Here is a 22,877-nt window from a genome sequence, read left to right on the forward strand (position 1 = left end):
GGGAAATAGGGACATGTCTGTCTATTTTGCAAAATATCTCAAAATGTATGTATTTTTATGTTTTGAAGTTCTACACAATTTTATTCAGGATAATCTCTTTCTTATGACAAGTTTGGGCAGCGTACTCTGCTGTCATCGATCGCTAGATCCGAAATAGTCAGAAGTTACCATTTTTTCCTACTTCCTCATTACGCAGACATAATACTTGACACCGAGGTGTGGATGTTTACTTTCTACACAAGTTTTATTTTTCCGTTTCGTCCTAAAAACGGATTCTAGTGATAAAATATGAAGGTACACATTTTTTGGTGCCATTTAGAGAAAATTGAATTCTAAGCATCGGCCTGACGACAAAGACTTTCCTCTAGGCTCAGATTAAAGATACCAAATAAGAGTGGTAATAGAGTCAGCTACCATTCTCAGTAGCTTTCCATCTAAGTTGTCAATGTCAGGAGGTTTATCACAATGGCTTCAAATGATTCAACACGAATTTGAAGATGGAGCAGTTTTTTAGCTACATGGTGACATTCAACCATATATGTTTCAAACGGAATATAGCGAAGAGGATTCGAAAAAAGAGTTGGATTTAACTAGCTCAGCTACAGCCGATGTCATCACTAATAGTAAACGGAACAATATAAGGAGTCAAAATTCACCCAAATCTGAAAAATGGCCAAAGAGCATTAGCTGAGTTGGAACACTAGTGCGAGGCCATAGCAAATGAATTGAAACTAGCCTTTGCTGAGCCTCTTCGGATTTCAGGCCTAGGTCAAAGTCATTCCGCTACCCAAGAGTAGCTGATAGGTCTGCTGTTAGAACCAGCCTTTACTGGTTCTAACAGCAGACCTATCAGCTTGCTGCCAGCTCTTAGCAAACTGTTGGAAAAAATTGTGTTTTACATAATACAGTGTTATTTCTTTGTAAACAAATTAACAACTGACTTTCAGCATGCTTATAGAGAAGGGCACTCAACATGTACTGCACTGACACAAATGACTGATGATTGGCTGAAAGACAGTGATAATACAATTATGGGAGTGGTACTGTTAGATTTCAATGCAGATTTTGATATTATTTACCATAACCTGTTGTTGAGAAAACGTCAGTGTTATGGCTTTTCAACCTCTGTTATATTGTGAATTCAGAGCTTTCTATCTAATATAACTCAGAGGGTTTTATTTAATGGAAGTTTTTTTAATGTAAAACATATAAAGTGTGATGTACCGCAGCAGCTCTCTGGACCCTCTACTCTTTTCTATTTTACCAATGACCTGCCTCTGGCATTAAACAAAGCATGTGTGTCCATGTACGCTGATGATTCAACCATATGCACATCAGCAACCACCGCTAAGGAAGTCACTGAAACCCTTAACAAAGAGTTGCAGTCTGTTTTGGGAAGAAAGAAAACAGAAACCGCTTGGTTGGCTAGGCCATCAGAAGCTAGATAGAAGGCATCTGCCATTCAACTGTATTAGGGCAACATTTTGGAGTGTCAGTGTAATCAACCAATTACATTTTTACTTAAAATGGGTGGGACCGTTTTTACAAAAAACGTGGAAATTTCTGCCTTCTCAAAGGCCAAACAGGTCACTGCACAACAGCGAGCAGTAGTTTTCCCAAGGTCTAGCTAGCTATCTTTTGTTGTAGGCTAGTTTGCAGCGGCTGCAGCAGGTGTTATTGAAGAGGATGTTGTGTCTAATTTCTCCTAAATTTCAACAAGAAGTTATGTTTCAAATTATCATCATCTGGTGAGTGGTACTGTGTTTTTTTTATTGGAGCTTGCTTGCTGTTGTTATCCATGTCTTTGAAAATAACTTGTGTGAAACATTGTTGCTGAGGAGTATTTTTGTAATAATAATGTATTATTTTTTGTTTTTGCTCAATCTTCCTACGCCCCTGATACAAACAGGGCATCATGACTGAATTGGGCATCACAAAAAGCCTACTAACAAAGACTTCGGACCAAACGTTTTCAATACCTGGTTTGCATACCCATTGTTGTCTTAGTTAGCATTTACTGGTAGATGTCATAAGTTTGGTAGGTCTTTTCTACCTACCCTACCGCCTACCAATGTCATTCTTCTGTGAGCTGCTCCATGCCAAAACCAGTTGAGAGCTGCTGGTATTGCTGCCTGCAAATGATATTCTGCTGAAACTAAGCTATGTGTGCAGCGCGCATTTGAATATATTTCACACACTTTGCGATTGTGTAAGCTACTTTGTGCATGGGGGAGGCATACCTGCATATAGCCTCCACTATGGCACTGGCCCTTTGTATTTTACAAAAAGTGCACTCTCCTACATGAGTGCGCTGGTATTACCGTTGTTGTCCTTTCAGCATCACAAACCTGTCACACATTGAAGGCCTAGGTTCAATAGGTTCTCCACTGAGCAAAGATGTCTATAATAGATATAAAGTTTGCAGGTATTAATGTTTCAAGAAAGGAGTGTATATATTTGGCCTGGTGAAGCGGTTTTAATGTGCTTTCTGAATGGAAGCTGATAATTATTTGTTTTAACTCCACTGGTCTCGGCTAGTCTCCGGAAGAAATTAGGAGTCCTAGACACCCAGTCAAGACCAAGTACAAATGTATCCAATACTGAGACAAGACCGAGAAACTCACAATGTGGACTCAAGACCGGACTCGAGACCAGAGTCTGGTCTTGAGTATGGTCTGAGTCCGGTCTTGAGTAATACAACACTGCATATGGTCAAATTCTACAAAGAAATACCAAGTTAAGCTGCAGCTGTAATGACCTCCAAGGTCATCATACCATTGATATAGCACGGACGCTAATAGTTTATCGAATCCCATTGTGACGTAGAGGGGGACATTATTTGGCATGACAGGCCCAGCAAAAGCTTATCACCACTCCCATCCTCTCCAATCCCATTAACAGTACCATCATCTCCACAAACAAGTCTCCCCTATCTGACCTGCCCGTCTTCACACTGCTCAACACTGCAGCCGAATCAGAGTAGATCACCACTGAGTGTTTTCACCTCCTCCACCCATCTCAAACCTGTAATCATGGCCATCAACTCGGCCGCATACACTGACACATCGGTTAACTACTTACATACTCTGAAATCTGGGATATACACCCCTGCCCCCATCCTACCACTGACTGGAGCCTTTGAACCATCTATTTATATACTTAAAAATAAAATGGTTATCTATATATCTCTACACACACACCATCTCACGTCCTCACCCCATTCTCTCCTACCCTCAATCATATCCACATCTACACCTTGTTTCGGAAACAGCCAGGGTGGAACGTTCTCCAATGCAATTGAAGGCCCTATCTTTCTCTCCCCAGTCCATATTCTACCACATTCTGTCCGATTGTCCACCCTGCTTACCCACTCCTCGCTCCCAGCATTCCCCAGTTGCCGTGACCGCAGGATGTCCTTCTGAACTCCCTTTCAACCTTGCCCAGTATGCCAATGCAAGTTTGGCCCGCTTTATCCTCAGTGGCAGTTCCCCACTATCCACCTACAATGCCTCAACAGGTGTTGTCCTGAAGGCACCCACACACAATCTCAGGACCCTTGACTGTATAGTATCCAGGTGCTGGAGTACTGTTTTGGCCGCAGATCCATATACAAAGCACCCATAATCCACAGATGACCTGATCAATGCCTGATACATATATAAGTGTTTGTCTATCCGACCCCCAATCATATCCTGCCACGGCTCTCATGAGGTTCAGCATCTTCATATCCTTAATTTCAATATACTCAATATGTCGCTTCCACGTAAGCCTGTCATCAAACCACATACCTAAATACTTCAACTCACACACCCTACCTATATCCTGACTGTATTTTTGCAACCTAACATCTTTAACCTTCCTCCTAGAAAACACCATAAAGCAGAACTTGGCCACAGACATCCTAAACCCCCGTGTTAGAGACCAATCTTCCACAACTCCAACAGCTTCTTGCATCTTCCTCATCACATATTTCACATTCCCACCTCTCTTCCATACAGCCCCATCATCACCATACAAGGCCACACCCACTCCCTGTCCCACCTCCTTAAATATGTGATCTATCATCAGGGTGAACAACACCAGACTAACCACTTCCCTGAGGAGTACCATTGTCCACTTCAAACCACATTGACAATTCTGACCCCACCCTCACCCGTATGACTCGAACAAACAGGAAGTCCATGATCCAGTTATACAGACCGCCCCCAATGCAATCAACATGATCAACAACCCTTCCATCCACATGGTATCGTAAGCTTTCTCAATGTCAAAATACACAACACTCATCACCTCTTTTATTGTCAGGGCCTTTGCTATCTCTTTACTAACTGTTACCAGGGCATCCATGGCAGACCTCCCTTTTCTGAACCCACTCTGTGCTACCCTCATCAAACCCATAACTTCCAATAAATACATCATCCTACTCACTATCATCTTTTCCATCAACCTCCAACTTGGATGTCAGCGCGAAAGGCCTATAACTAAAATAATAATATATCTGTCAGTGAGATGTTTGATTTTTCAGGTTTGGTTAGCAGTCCTACGTTTACTGATGCTTCTAACTTGAGTGTGGATGGCTGCTTGATTTAACAGTGGGCTGTATAAACCATTTAGCTTGACAAGACCTTGGTTGACAAGGCCTTGTCAACCAAATGGAATACATTTTTGTTGTTTTTACAGTTTGATGCTACTTGAATTCAAACTCTAAAGTTGTTAGTGCATCTGTACATTTTCACTTGGAATAGTTATTAATAGTTTCATTTTTATTTTCATGAATAGACATTTACACAGCAAATAAAATGAACTACAGATCTCTGTGGATGAGCACGTGATTTACCATGTAAAATCTGAAGCTTCTGACAGGACTATTTTCAAGACCAAGGTCAAACCATCCTCGAGGGTTACTGACAAGCCTCACAACACCTGGCTGGCTGTTAAATATGATGGGAAGATAAAAGCTGCTCACTGTGACAGCATGGGAGGGTAAGCAAAAAGCAGTAACTACATACCTTTAAAGTGCACTTAAATTCAGAAAATATTCAAAGCTGACTTCATGTTGGGGGTCAATTCCATTTAAATTCCAAAAATGTACTTCCTGAAAGAGCAGTACTTTTTCAGCATTGGAATCTGGATTGGTGGAAATTAAATGGAATTGGTAGCATAACTGACTGCCTTCATTTATTCTTTAGAATAGGTGAAAGCTGTTCAAATGTTGCTGCTCTCCTGTTCAAGTTGGAAGCCTCTGTCTGCCTGGGTTACACAAGCGTGGCATGTACTAGCATCGCCTGTGCCTGGTATCCACCTAAACAGTAGAACCAACGATGATTAAAGATATTGAATTATACAGTGAAAAATAAATAAAAAATAAACTAGGAAGTATGGTGGAAAATTTCAAGACTGTTATAATACTTTTATTACATCAAATGGTTGTTTTATGTAACATAATAGAGTATTCTCTTAACTATTGTGTGTGTGTGTTCTACTGAGGATGGGCCTCTGGAAGACAACACTGACAGGAGATGCACAATGTCTTTGGGTGATAAAACCTAAAGAGCATTCCAGAGCATGAGTTAATGTTTCTGTTCTATACTGTACCAGGAAGAGATGGTTCCAGTTTGGAGTCGGAGGGCCAGACACAATGAAAACTGTTGACACAGCAGATACTGTCTGCTATGTATTATAGCTATCTTTCATTCAGATCTTAACCTTGTGACCCATTCTATATATCTGTTGTTCGTCATATAGGTTGAAAGGGGTGTATCTTGGCTATAAAAGACCTTTGTACTTTTGTCTCGGGGCTCTCAACAAATCATCTGAGCGTGAATCGTCGACCAGCCATCATTATCGTAGAGCACTCAATCAATTCACTTTATATGTGTGTGTTGTATTGACCTGCTCCCTTATTAATAAGTGATTAAAGATTTAGTTTAAGTATAACTCTGACTTGTGTGATAAGTTTGTCTCTCCTCATTTGATAGTAAAGAAATTAACCACCACAGAAGAGGTAGGGAAAGGAGACCCATCCCCAAAGCTTTAACTTCACAGGAAAAGCAGCTGCTCCAGATGCTCTCATTGATAAGGGACCATTCAAGGACCATGCTGATGTTTTCACAACCAAACCCTGGTTCAATACTGTCATGTCTTTACTATGGATTAAAGGATATGACATGCTATTTTATAAAATCAATTCTCTATAATTAATATTACCTGATGAAACTAATCATGTAAATATAATTAACTAGGAAGTCAGGGCACCACGGAAGAATGTTTATAGAGCTGTTGTCTTCCAAATAAACCCTTAAAGACCTGGTAATCTTTTATATCAATAGCAGTCAATTATTAATCGTCACCTTATACAGTCTCATCTGAACGTCGTAAAATTATTGGTCATCTTCACGAACCCTGGCTAACAAGTTGAATCAGCAATACATTTGGTTTAAATATTTATTTACTAAATACCTAAATAGTCATACAGAATTACATATACACAGGATGGATCATACATTGATTACTACTTATGTCATAAAAGAAAACGTCTCTAGTGGACAAAAATCGATATGATGGCTGGTTACACAAAGAAAGGGGGTTGGGTTTGAATGAAAGAGTGGGAAGACTGAGGAACAAAAGGATTGGGTCTCTATCGGACCTTATGAATCTATGCTATCGTAAATACAGAATTATATGCAATCTACATAACCGCCCATTTGGAAAAGGAAAATGCAAGAAATATATTTACTCTGAGCTACGCTTCGATAGATTGGTCGAAGATGGAAAGCTGGGTTGCCCAGCAGAGATCTCCCTTGTCTTTTGAAGAATATTTCTGGGTGCATTTTAACTTGAAAGCAGAAAAGGCAAGCTGTAGAATTTTAAAGACATGCCATATATAGACTTTTCTTGTGATGGATACATATCATGTGAGTGCTGTGGCAAAGGCAGTGGTGGGCCTAAACATCATCAGAATATATATATATTTGTTAAAATATTTTCCCACAAATATGTATTAAATTATTCCCCAGAGTAAGAGTTATACTCTTCATTTCATAGCTTTCCTCTTGGTTGCACTGCTTCCAGACCCAGGTTAAGATTTGGAGGGCTGGTCTTTATGTTAGATCTTTTATCCAATCATATTCAGCCATCATGTGTTGCCAGGGGTCTAAAATCTGCCCTCAGGCCTTCAGAATCAACAGTGTGGGCGCTTGTAGCTTAAAGTGAATGGAAATGAAAATGTAGTGTCAACCAATCAGCTTTAGAGTTGGCTATTGTACGCCTGCTGGCTAGCTAGCAGGCGTAGTGCGTGCACGTCTTTTGATTGGATTACCAATATTGAGAGGCAGGTCCTATGGGCAGGTCTATGCAGAACCTCAGAACTAGGAAACTGAATTTGATAAACAAATTAATTTGCGTACTACTAAGCTGTTTTTTCAACCCACAATGGCGGAAGGAGGAGAAGATATCGATTTGGTCGAGGATATACTTATAACGCCATTCTCAAGACGAACTTTTCAAGAAAAGTTAGACATTGTAAGGAGAGGTCGCCCGACGCGGACGCTACAAAGCCTGTCACAGGCGGGAAAGGGGTTCGTCCGCCACTTTCAAAGTTCCAACTACGAGCGCTATCAATGGCTCACAGGCTCCGAGAAGCACTGCAAACTGTACTGCTGGGAATGCCTATTATTTGCAAGTGATCGGCTCGGTGTTTGGAGCCACACTGGCTTTGCAAACTTGAGTTGTCTAACCAAGGCAGCAACGAGACACCAAAATACGGCTGGGCATTTATTAGCTATTGAAAACTTATGGGGACACCCGAGTGGATCTACAGCTCAACGAACAAGCGCGCAGGGCAACGGAGCTGCACAATGAAAAGGTGAAGAAAAATAGGGACATATTGAAAAGACTCATTGATTGTGTCATGTTTTTGGGTAAACAGGAACTTTCATTTAGGGGACACGATGAAAGTGCTGACTCCACAAACAAAGGGAACTACGTGGAGCTTCTTTCTTTTCTTTCTGAAAGCAACACAGATTTACAATACCACCTGTCCACTAACAAAGTGTTCATTGGGATGTCAGGCAAAATACAAAATTACCTAATTTATGCTATTGCTGAAGTGATGGGAGAAGAGATCAAAATGGAGATTAAAAAAGCTCCCTTTGTTGCTGTTATGGTGGACGAGACAACAGATGTGGGAAATGCAGCACAGCTCTCACTCGTCCTGAGTTATGTGACAGACACAGGAGTCAAGGAGCGATTTATCCGATTTGAAGATGTGACAAGCGGCAAGCGAGCTGAAGACATTGCCGCTCTTATTTTCCGTTTCTTGGAGGGAAATGAATGTAGTCTGGATAAAGTTGTGGCACAGTGTTTTGATGGCGTAGCAGTCATGGCATCTGGACTCAATGGGGTGCAGGCTAAAGTTAAGGAGAGGGGACCGATGGCCTTATTCATTCACTGCTATGCACATCGACTAAATTTAGTACTGACTCAAGGAGCCTCAAAGCTTAAAGAATGCAAGGTCTTCTTTGCCAACCTCAATGGCCTTGCAGCATTTTTCTCACAATCACCTAAGCGCACGCAACTGCTGGATGACATCTGCAAGCGTCGTCTTCCTAAGGTTGCACCAACGAGGTGGCAATATACATCTAGATTGGTCAATGCAGTCTTTGAAAAGAGAGTTGCCCTAAAGGAGCTGTTTAACCACTTACTGGAACATGACGGGGATACTGTGCTTATGGCTGATGGATTTAATGCACGTTTGGATGATTTTGAGTTTTGTTTTTTGCTTGAAACATTCAATGGGATTTTTTATTATTCGGATGTGCTTTTTGGAATTCTACAGAAACAAACTTTGGATGTACAATTCTGCCTGACAAGGGTGAACGAGTTTTGTGACACAATTGAGCGAGAGAGGCTACGATGAAACAGCGCGCATCTCAAGTTCACCCAGCGCACGCAGAGGCCCAGCACAAGGAGACCCTCGCACATACTACCAACAACTCCACAGCAATATTCTGGACAACATTCTTTGCCAGATACGAAACAGGTTTCAAGACCACGAAAAATTAATGTTTCTCTCCCTCCTGGACCCCCAGCACTTTCAGACCTACCGGAAAAAATTCCCGCAAACAGCCTTCTCCAGCTTAACAGAGAGTCACGGAACACTGTTTGACCTATCCAAGCTAAAAACAGAACTGACTGTAATGTATGCTATGACTGATTTTGAAGGGAAAAGTCCCTCTGATCTCCTTGATTTCCTTAACTTCTACTTCATCACAATCCCGGATCCGGGAGCACCCCCATCAGTAAAAAAGCTGACTAGCATAGCCTAGCATAGCGTCACAAGTAAATACTAGCATCTAAATATCATTAAATCACAAGTCCAAGACACCAGATGAAAGATACACATCTTGTGAATCCAGCCATCATTTCTGATTTTTAAAATGTTTTACAGGGAAGACACAATATGTAAATCTATTAGCTAACCACGATAGCAAAAGACACAACTTTTTTTTCTCCACCATTTTTTTCCTGCATAGGTAGCTATCACAATTTCGACCAAATAAAGATATAAATAGCCCCTAACCAAGAAACAACTTCATCAGATGACAGTCTGATAACATATTTATTGTATAGCATATGTTTTGTTAGAAAAATGTGCATATTTCAGGTATAAATCATAGTTTACCTTTGCAGCCACCATCACAACTCTCACCAAAGCAATTAGAATAACTACAGAGACCAACGTGAATTACCTAAATACTCATCATAAAACATTTATGAAAAATACACAGCGTACAGCAAATGAAAGACAAAGATCTTGTGAATCCAGCCAATATTTCAGATTTTTTTAAGTGTTTTACAGCGAAAACACAATATAGCATTATATTAGCTTACTACAATAGCCAACCACACAACAGCATTGATTCAAGCCGACAATAGCGATAACGAATAAACCAGCAAAAGATATAAATTTTTTCACTAACCTTCTCAAACTTCTTCAGATGACAGTCCTATAACATCATATTACACAATACATATAGAGTTTGTTCGAAAATGTGCATATTTAGCGGCACAAATCGTGGTTATACAATGAGAATAGTAGCCAAGCTGCCAACAATATGTCGGGAGAAATCTTGGGAGAGGCACCTAATCTAATCAGTAACTAATCATAAACTTGACTAAAAAATACAGGTTGGACAGCAAATGAAAGATACATTAGTTCTTAATGCAATCGCTGTGTTAGATTTTTAAAATTAACGTTACTACGACATACAGCGTGCGTTAAAGCGAGACCGCACCGAAATTAATGGCGAAATATGAGTTTTACATTTTTCAACAGAACAACGAATTAACATCATAAATAGTTCTTACTTTTTGATGAGCTCCCATCAGAATCTTGGGCAAGTTGTCCTTTTTCCAAAAGAATCATTGCTCGGTTGTAGATTGTCGCCTTCAACTTTGGAATTAGCAGTAAACATTAGCCATGTGGCCCAGACGTGCCCAACTCACTAGAACGCAGCACAAAGAAATATCCGAAAATCGCAATATACTGATATGAACTGATATAACTCGGTTTAAAATAACAACATTATGATGTCTTTAACACCTATATCAAATAAAATCAGAGCTGGATATATCTAAGGGCTATAACGGGAGCTTTCTAGAACGCCATCCTGAGGTCTGTCTTGCGTCATGGCGAATGAAGGAAAGAGAGGACCCCACGTTGCCAGTCCATTTATATGGCCTCAGATCTGCCTAGCAACTCCATTCCAATTCTCACTATTTGCTGACATCCAGGGGAAGGCGTATGCAGTGCATCTCAACCAATAGAAGACATGCAAATTAATAAACCGACCTCAGAACAGCCTGGCTGATTTCAGATTTCTCACTTGCTGACAGGAAAATTGCTCCAACTCGAGTTCTGTTTTACTCACAGATATAATTCAAACGGTTTTAGAAACTAGAGAGTGTTTTCTATCCAATAGTAATAATAATATGCATATTGTACGAGCAAGAATTGAGTACGAGGCAGTTTAATTTGGGAACGAAATTTTTACAAAGTGCAAACAGCACCCCCTATTGAGAAAAGGTTTTAAGCAGAAAAATCTTAACGAGGACATGGGGCAACTTTACACATTGGCATGTGTGACAGTGACTATCCCTGTGTCCACGGCTTCTGTCGAGCGGTCATTCTCGGCCTTAAAGCGAATCAAAACGAATTCCAGAAATGCTACTGGACAGACTCGGCTTTCAGCATTAGCCTCCATGTCGATAGAAAATGACTTATTGGTGGAACTAAAACGCACAGATAGACTGTACAACAGAGTCATTGAAGTCTTCTTGAGGAAAGAAAGGAGGAAGGATTTTGTGTTCAAATAATCAGTCTTTGGTGAGTAGGAATACAATGCATTTTATTTTTAATTAAATGTGTATGTATGTTTCGCATTTTATTTTATTAATATTAAATAGCCTATATATTAACAAAATAAATTGGCAAATAGCCTATGTTGCAAATTATTTGTTTTCTTTCTTTTATTTTCAGTGAATAGTTATGTGTCTTTATCATCATGGTGAAACTGCTTTGGGTGCGACAATGCGCTGTTTAGTGAACACACTGTATTTTTTGGGGGGGGGACTTAAAGCTCAAAGTTTGTGGACCAGAAATGGATAGAAGAAGAATATTAATATAACTCTGTTGCACTCGACTATGTTCTTGCCTATTAGTTGAACTGTACTGTATTGTACTCTTCCCCTGCAATTCTCTGAATAAAAATGTCAATTTCAAGGTGACGCAACGCCTGGTTATACTGCGTTTCTGTCTAAATGTATAGTGTCTAGAGCCATGGCATCATAATGATGGTAATAAGAGGTGGATTAATTCGGGTGGGACTGTGTAGGACCTCACTGAAGGCCCAGGCCCCAGGCCCACGGCACGCCACTGGGCAAAGGAGTACTTGAGTCAAAGTTTCCCTAATGACCACTCAACTGACCACTGGACAGAAGACAACAGGGGACATCTGTTAAAGGAATTTCATTCCTGTGTTTATTAACCAATTCAATTAAAACACTCTGCCCATAAATAAGAATTTGTAAGATAATTATCAGCATAAAATGGACAGATACCAGTCTTAAAATCAATCAATCAATAGCGTTTATTCTCGAGAGTACTGATCATAATACATTTTACATCAGGTTATATAATAAAGATGATGTCATAGGTTTTAATGTCCATCCTCCTCTCGGATACAATGGCAGTATAGTTCGAGTTCTCATTACTGTCTGCCACCTGTTAAACTATCTACAACCAACCCATGGTCTTTCCCCTCCCTGGGTAGAGACATCATTCTAGCCTGTCTGAAGATAAACCCATTCTTTCTAACAAGGAACACATAACATTCAACATTTATGATTATAATAAGATTCCTTCTTACAGTAATATAGTAGTATTCTGTTTAGTTATAATTCTAAGTCAAATGTATATATATTTTAGTCATTAAACACAAAAATCCCGTAACAACATCTCAATACTTTATTTTCCTCCTTCTACACTCAGGTATGGTCACTGTGCAATTTTAATCTTATTACCATTATACGTCAGTGTGAAAGCATCATATAGAATTATGTAGAATTACACCAGCCTGAAGGTCATCCCCATGATAGAGCCTATACTGTTAGGCTGTCATGGGGCTGAGGATGGGGCTGAGGTGCATGCTACTTTTTCCCATTTGTTTTCACAGATGCAGCTGCAGATGTTTGTCTGTCATGCTGATTTTATCACCTGGATTCCCCAGCAAAGTTTCATTTTCCGTGTCCCACGATATGAGGATTTTATCATTAAGGCAGTGGACACCATCAGCAGATTCTGTGCAAGGCCACATTTACCCTCGGCTTGTTGGAACTTCAGCACAAGAGATGAACAAGGAGGTTCAGGTAAAACACATTGTGGTTAATTAAAAGACTATTCTGTATAAATAGAAAATGTATAACTAAGGTAAAACGTTATTAGGTTTTTATTGAAATTCATTGTTTTGTCTGAATCACATGACAAATAACATAATAAATGATGTCACAATTCATGTTTTGCATTCTCAGGAGATAGAAGCAGAGTCTACAAAAATCTAATTTTATCACATGCGCCTAATACAACAAGTGTAGGTAGACCTTACCATGAAATGCTTACTTACAAGCCCTTAACTAACAATGCAGTTCAAGAAATAGAGTTAAGAAAATATTTACAAAATAAACTAAAGTACTAAATCAAATAAAAAGTAACACAATAAAATAACAATAACAAGGTTATATACAGTTGAAGTCGGAAGTTTACATACACCTTAGCCAAGTACATTTAAACTCAGTTTTCCACAATTCCTGACATTTAATCCTAGTAAAAATTCCCTGTCTTAGGTCAGTTAGGATCACCACTTCATTTTAGAATGTGAAATGTCAGAATAATGGTGTAGAGAATGATTTATTTCAGCTTTTTCTTTCATCACATACCTAGTGGGTCAGAAGTTTACATACACTCAATTAGTATTTGGTAGCATTGCCTTTAAATTGTTTAACTTGGGTCAAACGTTTCGGGTAGCCTTCCACAAGCTTCCCACAATAAGTTGGGTGGATTTTGGCCCATTCCTCCTGATAGAGCTGGTGTAGCTGAGTCAGGTTTCTAGGCCTCCTTGCTCGCACATGCTTTTTCAGTTCTGTCCACAAATTTTCCATAGGATTGAGGTCAGGGCTTGGTGATGGCCACTCTAATACCTTGACTTTGTTGTCCTTAAGCCATTTTGCCACAACTTTGGAAGTACGCTTGGGGTCATTGTCCGTTTGGAAGAGCTATTTGCGACCAAGCTTTAACTTCCTGACTGATGCCTTGAGATGTTGCTTCAATATATCCACATCATTTTCCTACCTCATGATGCCATCTATTTTGTGAAGTGCACCAGTCCCTCCTGCAGCAAAGCACCCCCACAACATGATACTGCCACCCCCGTGCTTCACGGTTGGGATGGTGTTCTTCGGCTTGCAAGCATCCCCCTTTTTCCTCCAAACATAACGATGGTCATTATGGCCAAACAGTTCTATTTTTGTTTCATTAGGCCAGAGGACATTTCTCCAAAAAGTACGATCTTTGTCCACATTTGCAGTTGCAAACCGTAGTCTGTTTTTTTTTATGGCGGTTTTGGAGTAGTTGCTTCTTCCTTGCTGAGCAGCCTTTCCTCCTTGTGGAGGTCTACAATTATTTTTCTGAGGTCTTGGCTGATTTATTTTGATTTCCCCATGATGTCAAGCAAAGAGGCACTGAGTTTGAAGGTAGGTCTTGAAATACATCCACAGGTACACCTCCAATTGACTCAAATGATGACAATTAGCCTATCAGAAGCTTCTTAAGCCATGACATCATTTTCTGGAATTGTCCAAGCTGTTAAAAGGCACAGTCAACTTAGTGTATTTAAACTTCTGACCCACTGGAATTGTGATACAGTGAGTTATAAGTGAAATAATCTGTCTTTAAACAATTGTTGGCAAAATTACTTGTGTCATGTATAAAGTAGATGTCCTAACCGACTTGCCAAAACTAAAGCTTGTTAACAAGAAATGTCTGGAGTACTCCAACCTAAGTTTCTGTAAACTTCCGACTTCAACTGTACACGGTACCGAGTCAATGTGCGGGGGTACAGATTAGGCGAGGTAATTTGTACATGTACAGTAGGTAGGGGTGGTGGGGGGGGGGGGGTCAATGTAAATAGTCCAGGTGGCTATTTGATTCATTGTTCAGCAGTCTTATGGCTTGGGGGTAGAAGCTGTTAAGGAGCCTTTTGGACCTAGACTTGGCGCTCCAGTACCGCTTGCCGGGCGGTGGCAGAGAGACTGTGACTGGAGTCTTTGACAATTTTTTGGGCCTTCCTCTGACACCGCCTAGTATATACAGTGGGGAGAACAGGTATTTGATACACTGCCGAATTTGCAGGTTTTCCTACTTACAAAGCATGTAGAGGTCTGTAATTTTTTATCATAGGTACACTTCAACTGTGAGAGACGGAATCTAAAACAAAAATCCAGAAAATCACATTGTAGGATTTTAAAGTAATTAATTTGCATTTTATTGCATGACATAAGTATTTGATCACCTACCAACCAGTAAGAATTCCGGCTCTCACAGACCTGTTAGTTTTTCTTTAAGAAGCCCTCCTGTTCTCCACTCATTACCTGTATTAACTGCACCTGTTTGAACTCGTTACCTGTATAAAAGACACCTGTCCACACACTCAATCAAACAGACTCCAACCTCTCCACAATGGCCAAGACCAGAGAGCTGTGTAAGGACATCAGGGATAAAATTGTAGACCTGCACAAGGCTGGGATGGGCTACAGGACAATAGGCAAGCAGCTTGGTGAGAAGGCAACAACTGTTGGCGCAATTGTTAGAAAATGGAAGAAGTTCAAGATGACGGTCAATCACCCTCGGTCTGGGGCTCCATGCAAGATCTCACCTCGTGGGGCATCAATGATCATGACAAAGGTGAGGGATCAGCCCAGAACTACACGGCAGGACCTGGTCAATGACCTGAAGAGAGCTGGGACCACAGTCTCAAAGAAAACCATTAGTAACACATTACGCCGTCATGGATTAAAATCCTGCAGCGCACGCAAGGTCCCCCTGCTCAAGCCAGCGCATGTCCAGGCCCGTCTGAAGTTTGCCAATGACCATCTGGATGATCCAGAGGAGGAATGGGAGAAGGTCATGTGGTCTGATGAGACAAAAATATAGATTTTTGGTCTGAACTCCACTCACCGTGTTTGGAGGAAGAAGAAGGATGAGTACAACGCCAAGAACACCATCCCAACCTTGAAGCATGGAGGTGGAAACATCATTCTTTGGGGATGTTTTTCTGCAAAGGGGACAGGACGACTGCACCATATTGAGGGGAGGATGGATGGGGCCATGTATCGCGAGATCTTGGCCAACAACCTCCTTCCCTCAGTAAGAGCATTGAAGATGGGTCGTGGCTGGGTCTTCCAGCATGACAACAACCCGAAACACACAGCCAGGGCAACTAAGGAGTGGCTCCGTAAGAAGCATCTCAAGGTCCTGGAGTGGCCTAGCCAGTCTCCAGACCTGAACCCAATAGAAAATCTATGGAGGGAGCTGAAAGTCCATATTGCCCAGCGACAGCCCCGAAACCTGAAGATTCTGGAGAAGGTCTGTATGGAGGAGTGGGCCAAAATCCCTGCTGCAGTGTGTGCAAACCTGGTCAAGAACTACAGGAAACGTATGATCTCTGTAATTGCAAACAAAGGTTTCTGTACCAAATATTAAGTTCTGCTTTTCTGATGTATCAAATACTTATGTCATGCAATAAAATGCAAATTAATTACTTAAAAATCATACAATGTGATTTTCTGGATTTTTGTCTCTCACAGTTGAAGTGTACCTATGATAAAAATTACAGACCTCTACATGCTTTGTAAGTAGGAAAACCTGCAAAATCGGCAGTGTCTCAAATACTTATTCTCCCCACTGTAGGTCCTGGATGGCAGGAAGCTTGGCTCCAGTGATGTACTGGGCCGTATGCACTACCCTCTCTAGCGCTTTACGGTCAAATGCCGAGCAGTTGCCATACCAGGTGGTGATGCAACTGGTCAGGATGCTCTCGATGGTGCAGCTGTTGAACTTTTTGAGGATCTGGGGACCCATGCCAAATATTTTCAGTCTGAGGGGGAAAAGGCTTTGTCGTGCCCTCTTCACGACTTTCTTGGTGTGTTTGGACCATGACAGTTTGTTGGTGATGTGGACACCAAGGAACTTGAAACTCTTGACCCGCTCCACTACAGCCCCGTCGATGTGAATGGGGGCGTGTTTGGCCCTCCTTTTCCTGTAGACCACGATCATCTCCTTTGTCTTGCTCACGTTGAAGGAGAGCATTGTTGCATTTCCTTTTCACACAGACAGTGCAGGGTGGAGAGCAGTTCAGTAAGGTAGATGCTGGGACATGTATTAAGTCAATCATATCAACACTAAGGAATGTGTCTAATGAGCTAACAATAACAGATGATTTGGCTTAATTGACTAGGTTGACCAGGTATACTGCTTTGATTTTCATGTTAAGATTTTACTTTAATTTGAGCTCTTGAATTAGGAGTCTGGACACTACCCATCCCCCAACATGTTATTGTTGAATACCACATTTGTTGACATATTTATCAAAGTTGAAAACACCTCCCTATTTTCACAAACTGAAAAGGAAGTAGCCCATCAAGAATATGGAACCTCCCCTTCAAGACGCCGATTACCCACTCTATAACAAAATGCACATTAATATTTTTATAATATTGTTTTGGTTCATGAAATATATCTTATATCCTTTCAACATAGTTTTGTATTTCGGAACCACGACAGCCGATGTTTCATCCCTGTTCATCCTGACTCTTCTCCTCCACGCTGCCGTTCTCAGGCGCGTTCAGCAGGAGACAACGTTTTAAAACATTTGCTGTGGCTATGGTCAGTCATTATGGTCTGGGCCTTTGGAACCAACCTGGTCTCAGAGCATTTCGTATTATTCTGTACATACTGTAAATCTGAGACACTTAGTATGATACACTATATCAGGGTTCCCCGATTTTGGCCTGCAGCTGGTTTTATTTAACTGGTTTAATATATATATATAAATGTATATGGCTTTTCATTGTTGGACATAAAAAACATGTAAAAAGACCAGGAAATCAGCTCCAAGTGTTTTTAATTTGGGAAACCTGTTCTTAAGTATTTCCACACATAACAGAAAGACACCTGATCAAATACAAATGTAAGCAAGGTTTGAACTTATTATATTGTATCTGTTTGGGTTTCTTGTGGGCAATTTGCAGTCTACAAATAATTTGTAATTATGTTCCAGTCCCCCGACCATCCACTCAAGAAAAAAATGGCGCGCATGAATCTAGTTGATGATCCCTGCACTATATATACAAAAGTATGCCGACACCCCTTCAAATTAGTGGATTCGGCTACTTCAGTCATACCGTTGCTGACAGGTGTATAGAATCAAGCACACAGCCATGCAATCTCCATAAACAAACATTGGTAGTAGAATGGCCTTACTGAAGAGCTCAGTGACTTTCAACCTGGCACCGTCAGAGGATGCCACCATTCCAACAAGTCAGTTCGTCAAATTTCTGCCCTGCTAGAACTGCCCCGGTCAACTGTAAGTGCTGTTATTGTGAAGTGGAAACATCAAGGAGCAACAACGGCTCAGCCGCGAAGTCATAGGCCACACAAGCTTACAGAACGGGCTAGAGGCATTACTACAGAACTGGGTTCATTCCCAGGCTGTGCCACAACCGTCCGTGGCTGGGAGTCCCATAGGACGGCGCACAGTTGTCTGGGTTAGGGGAAGGTTTGGCCGGTGGGGCTTTACTTGGCTCATCGCGCTCTAGCAACTCCTTATAGTGGGCTGTTTGGGTCTGTGGAACCCATTTTCAATGTTTACGAAAAGAAAAATTATACAATTAATGATCTTTTCAACCTGAGACTCATTGGACTTGGCTCATTTTCTGTGAAGAACATGTAAAATAACACATTTTCATTGAGTGCACATTGTGCACCCACCTACACATTTATATTACATATGTGGTGTTCGGGTCCACTGGACCCGAGGGTAATAGAAGTGTGGAAGAGTGTGTGTGTAGGTGAAAACAAGTAAAAATGAAACAAAAATGTTTGCTGTGTGCCTTCACTCTGTCTTCCTCCTCCCTGGGCCTGCTGTTTCAACATAGCACCAAGAACCTGTCTGTCTCCCTGTCTGTCTGCCTGTCTCCCGGTTTTCTTGCACTCTTTACCCTTTGTAGTGTGTGAAACTACACAATGTATTGTGGGAACCTGCACAATATTATTACAATACATTCTTTCGATACATTGTACAAAATTCTGTATTTTCCCACACTCTACCCCAGCAAGGTGCAAATTGGGGGAGGGACACAACAAATAAATAGCTTTGCATGTGTGGCTCCTTACCACAATCAATCAGTATGGCAAAAATTATCTCTGCTCAGAAGGCCTTAGAAATAATTTTTACAGAGAGAGAAGTTAGTGTGGAAGGAACGTCTTCCACTTTGGAAGATTAAGAATTTTCAGAAGATGAGGATCATGAGTCTGACAGTGAGTTAGAAGAAGAGGATAATATTGACCCTCAGCCAGCCCCAGGACCTGCCCGTCAGCAGCCAGCAGGAGGAGAAATATGGATATAAAAAAATTGTGAAATTGAATGGTCTTCTTGCCCAAGGAATGAGCCACCCCGCATGGCTGCCAATGTGATAAGGATGCAACTAGGGCCGACGCGGATGGCAGTTACTCATGTGCAGGATGTAAAGTCTTCTTTTGAACTGTTCATCCCAGACACCATCCAGAAAATCATTCTGCACTGCACTAATTTGGAGGCAATGCGTGTTTTTGGAGAGAATGGGGAGATGGATAAAACTCATTTACATACATACTTTGAGGTTCGTATCCTTGCTGCTGTTTCCACATCCCACAGAATCACTGCGGGATGCAGAAACTGGCAGAGAACTTTTCCGTGCAACAATGTTTCTGCAAAACATCCACATTATTTCAAGGATTATCCGCTTCGATAACCGAGACACCAGACCAACTCGGCGGCAGAGACACAAGCTAGCTGCAATCAGGTCAGTGTGAGACAAGTGGGTGGACTGCTTTCCCCTGTTTTACAACCCTGGGCCCAACGTTACTGTTGATGAGTAGCTTATGCCATTTAGGGGCCTCTGCACCTTCAAGCAGTACATACCATCTAAACCTGCAAGATATGGAATCAAGATCTGGGCTGCCTGTGATGCTGCTTCATCATATGCGTGGAACTTGCAAGTGTATACGGGGAAGCCAGATGGAGGAGCCCCTGAGAAGAACCAAGGGATGCAGGTTGTCCTGGACGTGACACAGGGACTCAACATCACATGCAATAACTTTTGTACTTCACACACGCTGGGACAGGAGCTCCTCAAGAGGAAGCTGACGATGGTAGGAACAGTACGAAAAAACAAGCCAGAGCTCCCACCTCAGCTGTTGAATACACGGAACAGGCCAATCAATTACTCTAAGTTTGTGTTCACGGCCGACTTGTCTCTAGTGTCGTACGTGCCAAAGAAAGGCAAAAATGTGGTACTCATGAGTACGCTGCACAGGGATGGGAGAATCTGTGGCCAGGAACATCAAAAAACAGAAATCATAATGGATTACAATGCCACAAAAGGAGGGGTGGACAATTTAGACAAGCTGGTGACTGGCTACTTGCAAAAGAAGAACCCTATGCTGGCCACTTGTAAAATTCTTCAACATCTTGGACATCTCGGAGTACAACGTGTTTGTCATCTGGATGGCGTTGAACCCAGATTGGAACAGAGGGAAGCTCCAGATGAGATGGCTCTTTCTTGAGGAGCTGGGCAAGGCATTGGTGAGACCTTGAATCCAAAGGAGGCAACATATCCCAAGGACCTCAGCTTCTGCAGCCATTGTGAGGAGGATTCAGGATGAGGATGCCCCATCCGCCCGACCCACAGAACCAACAACTCCAATACCGGAAGTAAGTGTGAGTGATGTTGTTTCATGTGTGCGTGTCTGACTCTCCTACCTTGGCCTACTGTAACTATATATGTGAATGAGTGAGTGAGTAAGTGTTTTCATCATTCTAGATTGCAGCCGGTAGCAACAAGAAAAACCGCTACAATGTGTGTGAACCCAAGAAAGACAGGAAGACACAGTACACATGCATCAAGTGCAAGAAATACATTTGCAACACACACACAGTAAAACTCTGTCCCTCATGTGGTGTGTAGACCAGCCTTCATTTGTTTTCAATGGGGCTCATTTATAATTTCCATAAAATACTGTATGTAAAATTTGTCCTTCCAATTTGTTCAGTTCAAAGCAATAAACATCAATAGTGATAAAAACCTTGTTTAATTTATATGTGTTCAAGATAAACATGATTATTCCACCCATGTCGTGATTATAATAGATTTTTGTTACCAAAAAATCTAATTTTATAAAACTAATAGTGCTTTATTGACAACTGTGATCTAGCAGAGGTAAATGGCAAATATTAACCATGTATGCTGTCTATACTGCTTGTAATTGATATGTCAACATCTAAGTATTCATTAAGTCTTTTTATGTAAATTGTAATGGCTGTATATATTTTTTTAACAATAATGTTGTAGGTCCATCAGACCCGCAAACATTGGGTGAATAACAAAAACATGAACACCACACAAGGGTTAAGTATATTTTAACAATTACATTTCCTTTCGATACTAAAGTATATTTAAAACCAAATACTTTTTCTCAAGTAGTATTTTACTGGGTGACTCACTTTTCCTTGAGTCACTATTAAGATATCTTTAGTTTTACTCAAGTATGACAATTGGGTACTTTTTCCACCAGACACATTCCAACCACACTCACCAGTTGTCTACACACATCACATTAAAGTACTGACTGCAACTCACATTTTCTTGTGTGGTTACTTTGCCTAACAATTGAGTGTTGCCTTAACGGTCCTTCCCTCAGACCAGCAGCATTTCAGGACAAGCATACAAACAGAAAGTGAGACATCACCTTCCGCCCTGTGCCTCTGACCTCCAACCTTCAGCAGTCAAGAGCAGGTAAGACGACATATAGTAAAGCCCTAACTGACTCTATGGGACTGTTTCCTGGCCTCAGATGTGTAGTGCTCTGTCATTTTGTAGAAAGTATTAGTCACCATCTCTGTTGTTCAAAATCAAAAGGGATAAGGATGTGCCTGTTTATTTATTTTGTGTCTTTGTCTCTCTGTAGTTGACAGTTTACAAGGCCATGCCCTACAGCATTCTGCTCCCCATCACCCAGCCCCCCCATCCCAGAGCTTCTGAAGGACCATCAGCACAGGTCACGAGGACAGACACTGACACCAAGCAGAAGATGAACACTAAGCGCTGGCCCCAATCACACTACATGGCTGCTCCTCCACAACCAGCAACTCCAAGGTGCTAATATCACCCTCGCTTAATACACTATCCTCAGAAATAAAAGGAGTCAAACTGGAACTATTTAACATGTTTGGTGTAGTTGTTTTAGACAGATCAGATCGAGAAAGTTCTACAGGAACAATGCAATGCAATGACGATATTTATCTTATTTGATCAAATGGTGAAAAGCAACAACAAAAAATGTTTTTATTGCAAGTTTAGAGGATATTAACAGCTGGTCAAAATGAACTTTTCTTCAAAGGTGGACAGTGAGGGGAAAGGTAATGTGTACAAGTCACATGTGTGTCTTAGACTTCTCCCAGGGTTTTGTCCTCCTCTCCATCTGCGAGGGAGTTGGAGTTTGGTTATTAGGTTTTATGTCCAGCTTTGACAGGCCTGGGACCTCCTCTCCTGCTTGGACTAGCCGGAACACTTCCTCGAATGAAAGGGCTGCATCTGTGTTCGCTGAGGTTCCACCAGTGGTACTTTCACAAATATCAGAATTTGAATCTGCAATAGTCAAGTGGTCAAACTTCTCCAACTGTTCAATGTTGTCACCCATGGAGGATGTCGAGGACAGGGCAGTAGAACTTACACGCCATTGTTTGTACCCATCCAAGTCAATGGGCTCGACGAATCTAGCAAGGATAAATACAATGAAGAATGTGAAAAACAAACAAATAGTCACAATCTTGAAGATGTATATGTAACAGTTTAACTTTAGACCGTCCCCTCGCCCCGACCCGGGCGCGAACCAGGGACCCTCTGCACACATCAACAACAGTCACCCACAAAGCATCGTTACCCATCGCTCCACAAAGGCCGCGGCAAGGGGAACTGCAAGGGGAACCACTACTTCAAGGTCTCAA

The 22,877-nt window shown here is 41.3% G+C and overlaps 1 long non-coding RNA gene across 1 annotated transcript; it reads left to right on the top strand.

The window, feature by feature from the left end:
• The first annotated feature begins 1,657 nt into the window (after positions 1 to 1,657).
• LOC129829887 (uncharacterized) lies at positions 1,658 to 22,051 on the top strand. Its single transcript, XR_008755466.1, has 4 exons — positions 1,658 to 1,748; positions 12,735 to 12,927; positions 21,572 to 21,666; positions 21,839 to 22,051. It is a non-coding gene; the product is annotated as an uncharacterized LOC129829887 (long non-coding RNA).
• Positions 22,052 to 22,877: the final 826 nt, after the last annotated feature.

This window comes from Salvelinus fontinalis, chromosome 31 (genome assembly GCF_029448725.1).
Source record: "Salvelinus fontinalis isolate EN_2023a chromosome 31, ASM2944872v1, whole genome shotgun sequence".
In the NCBI taxonomy this organism is placed as follows: Eukaryota; Metazoa; Chordata; class Actinopteri; order Salmoniformes; family Salmonidae; genus Salvelinus; species Salvelinus fontinalis.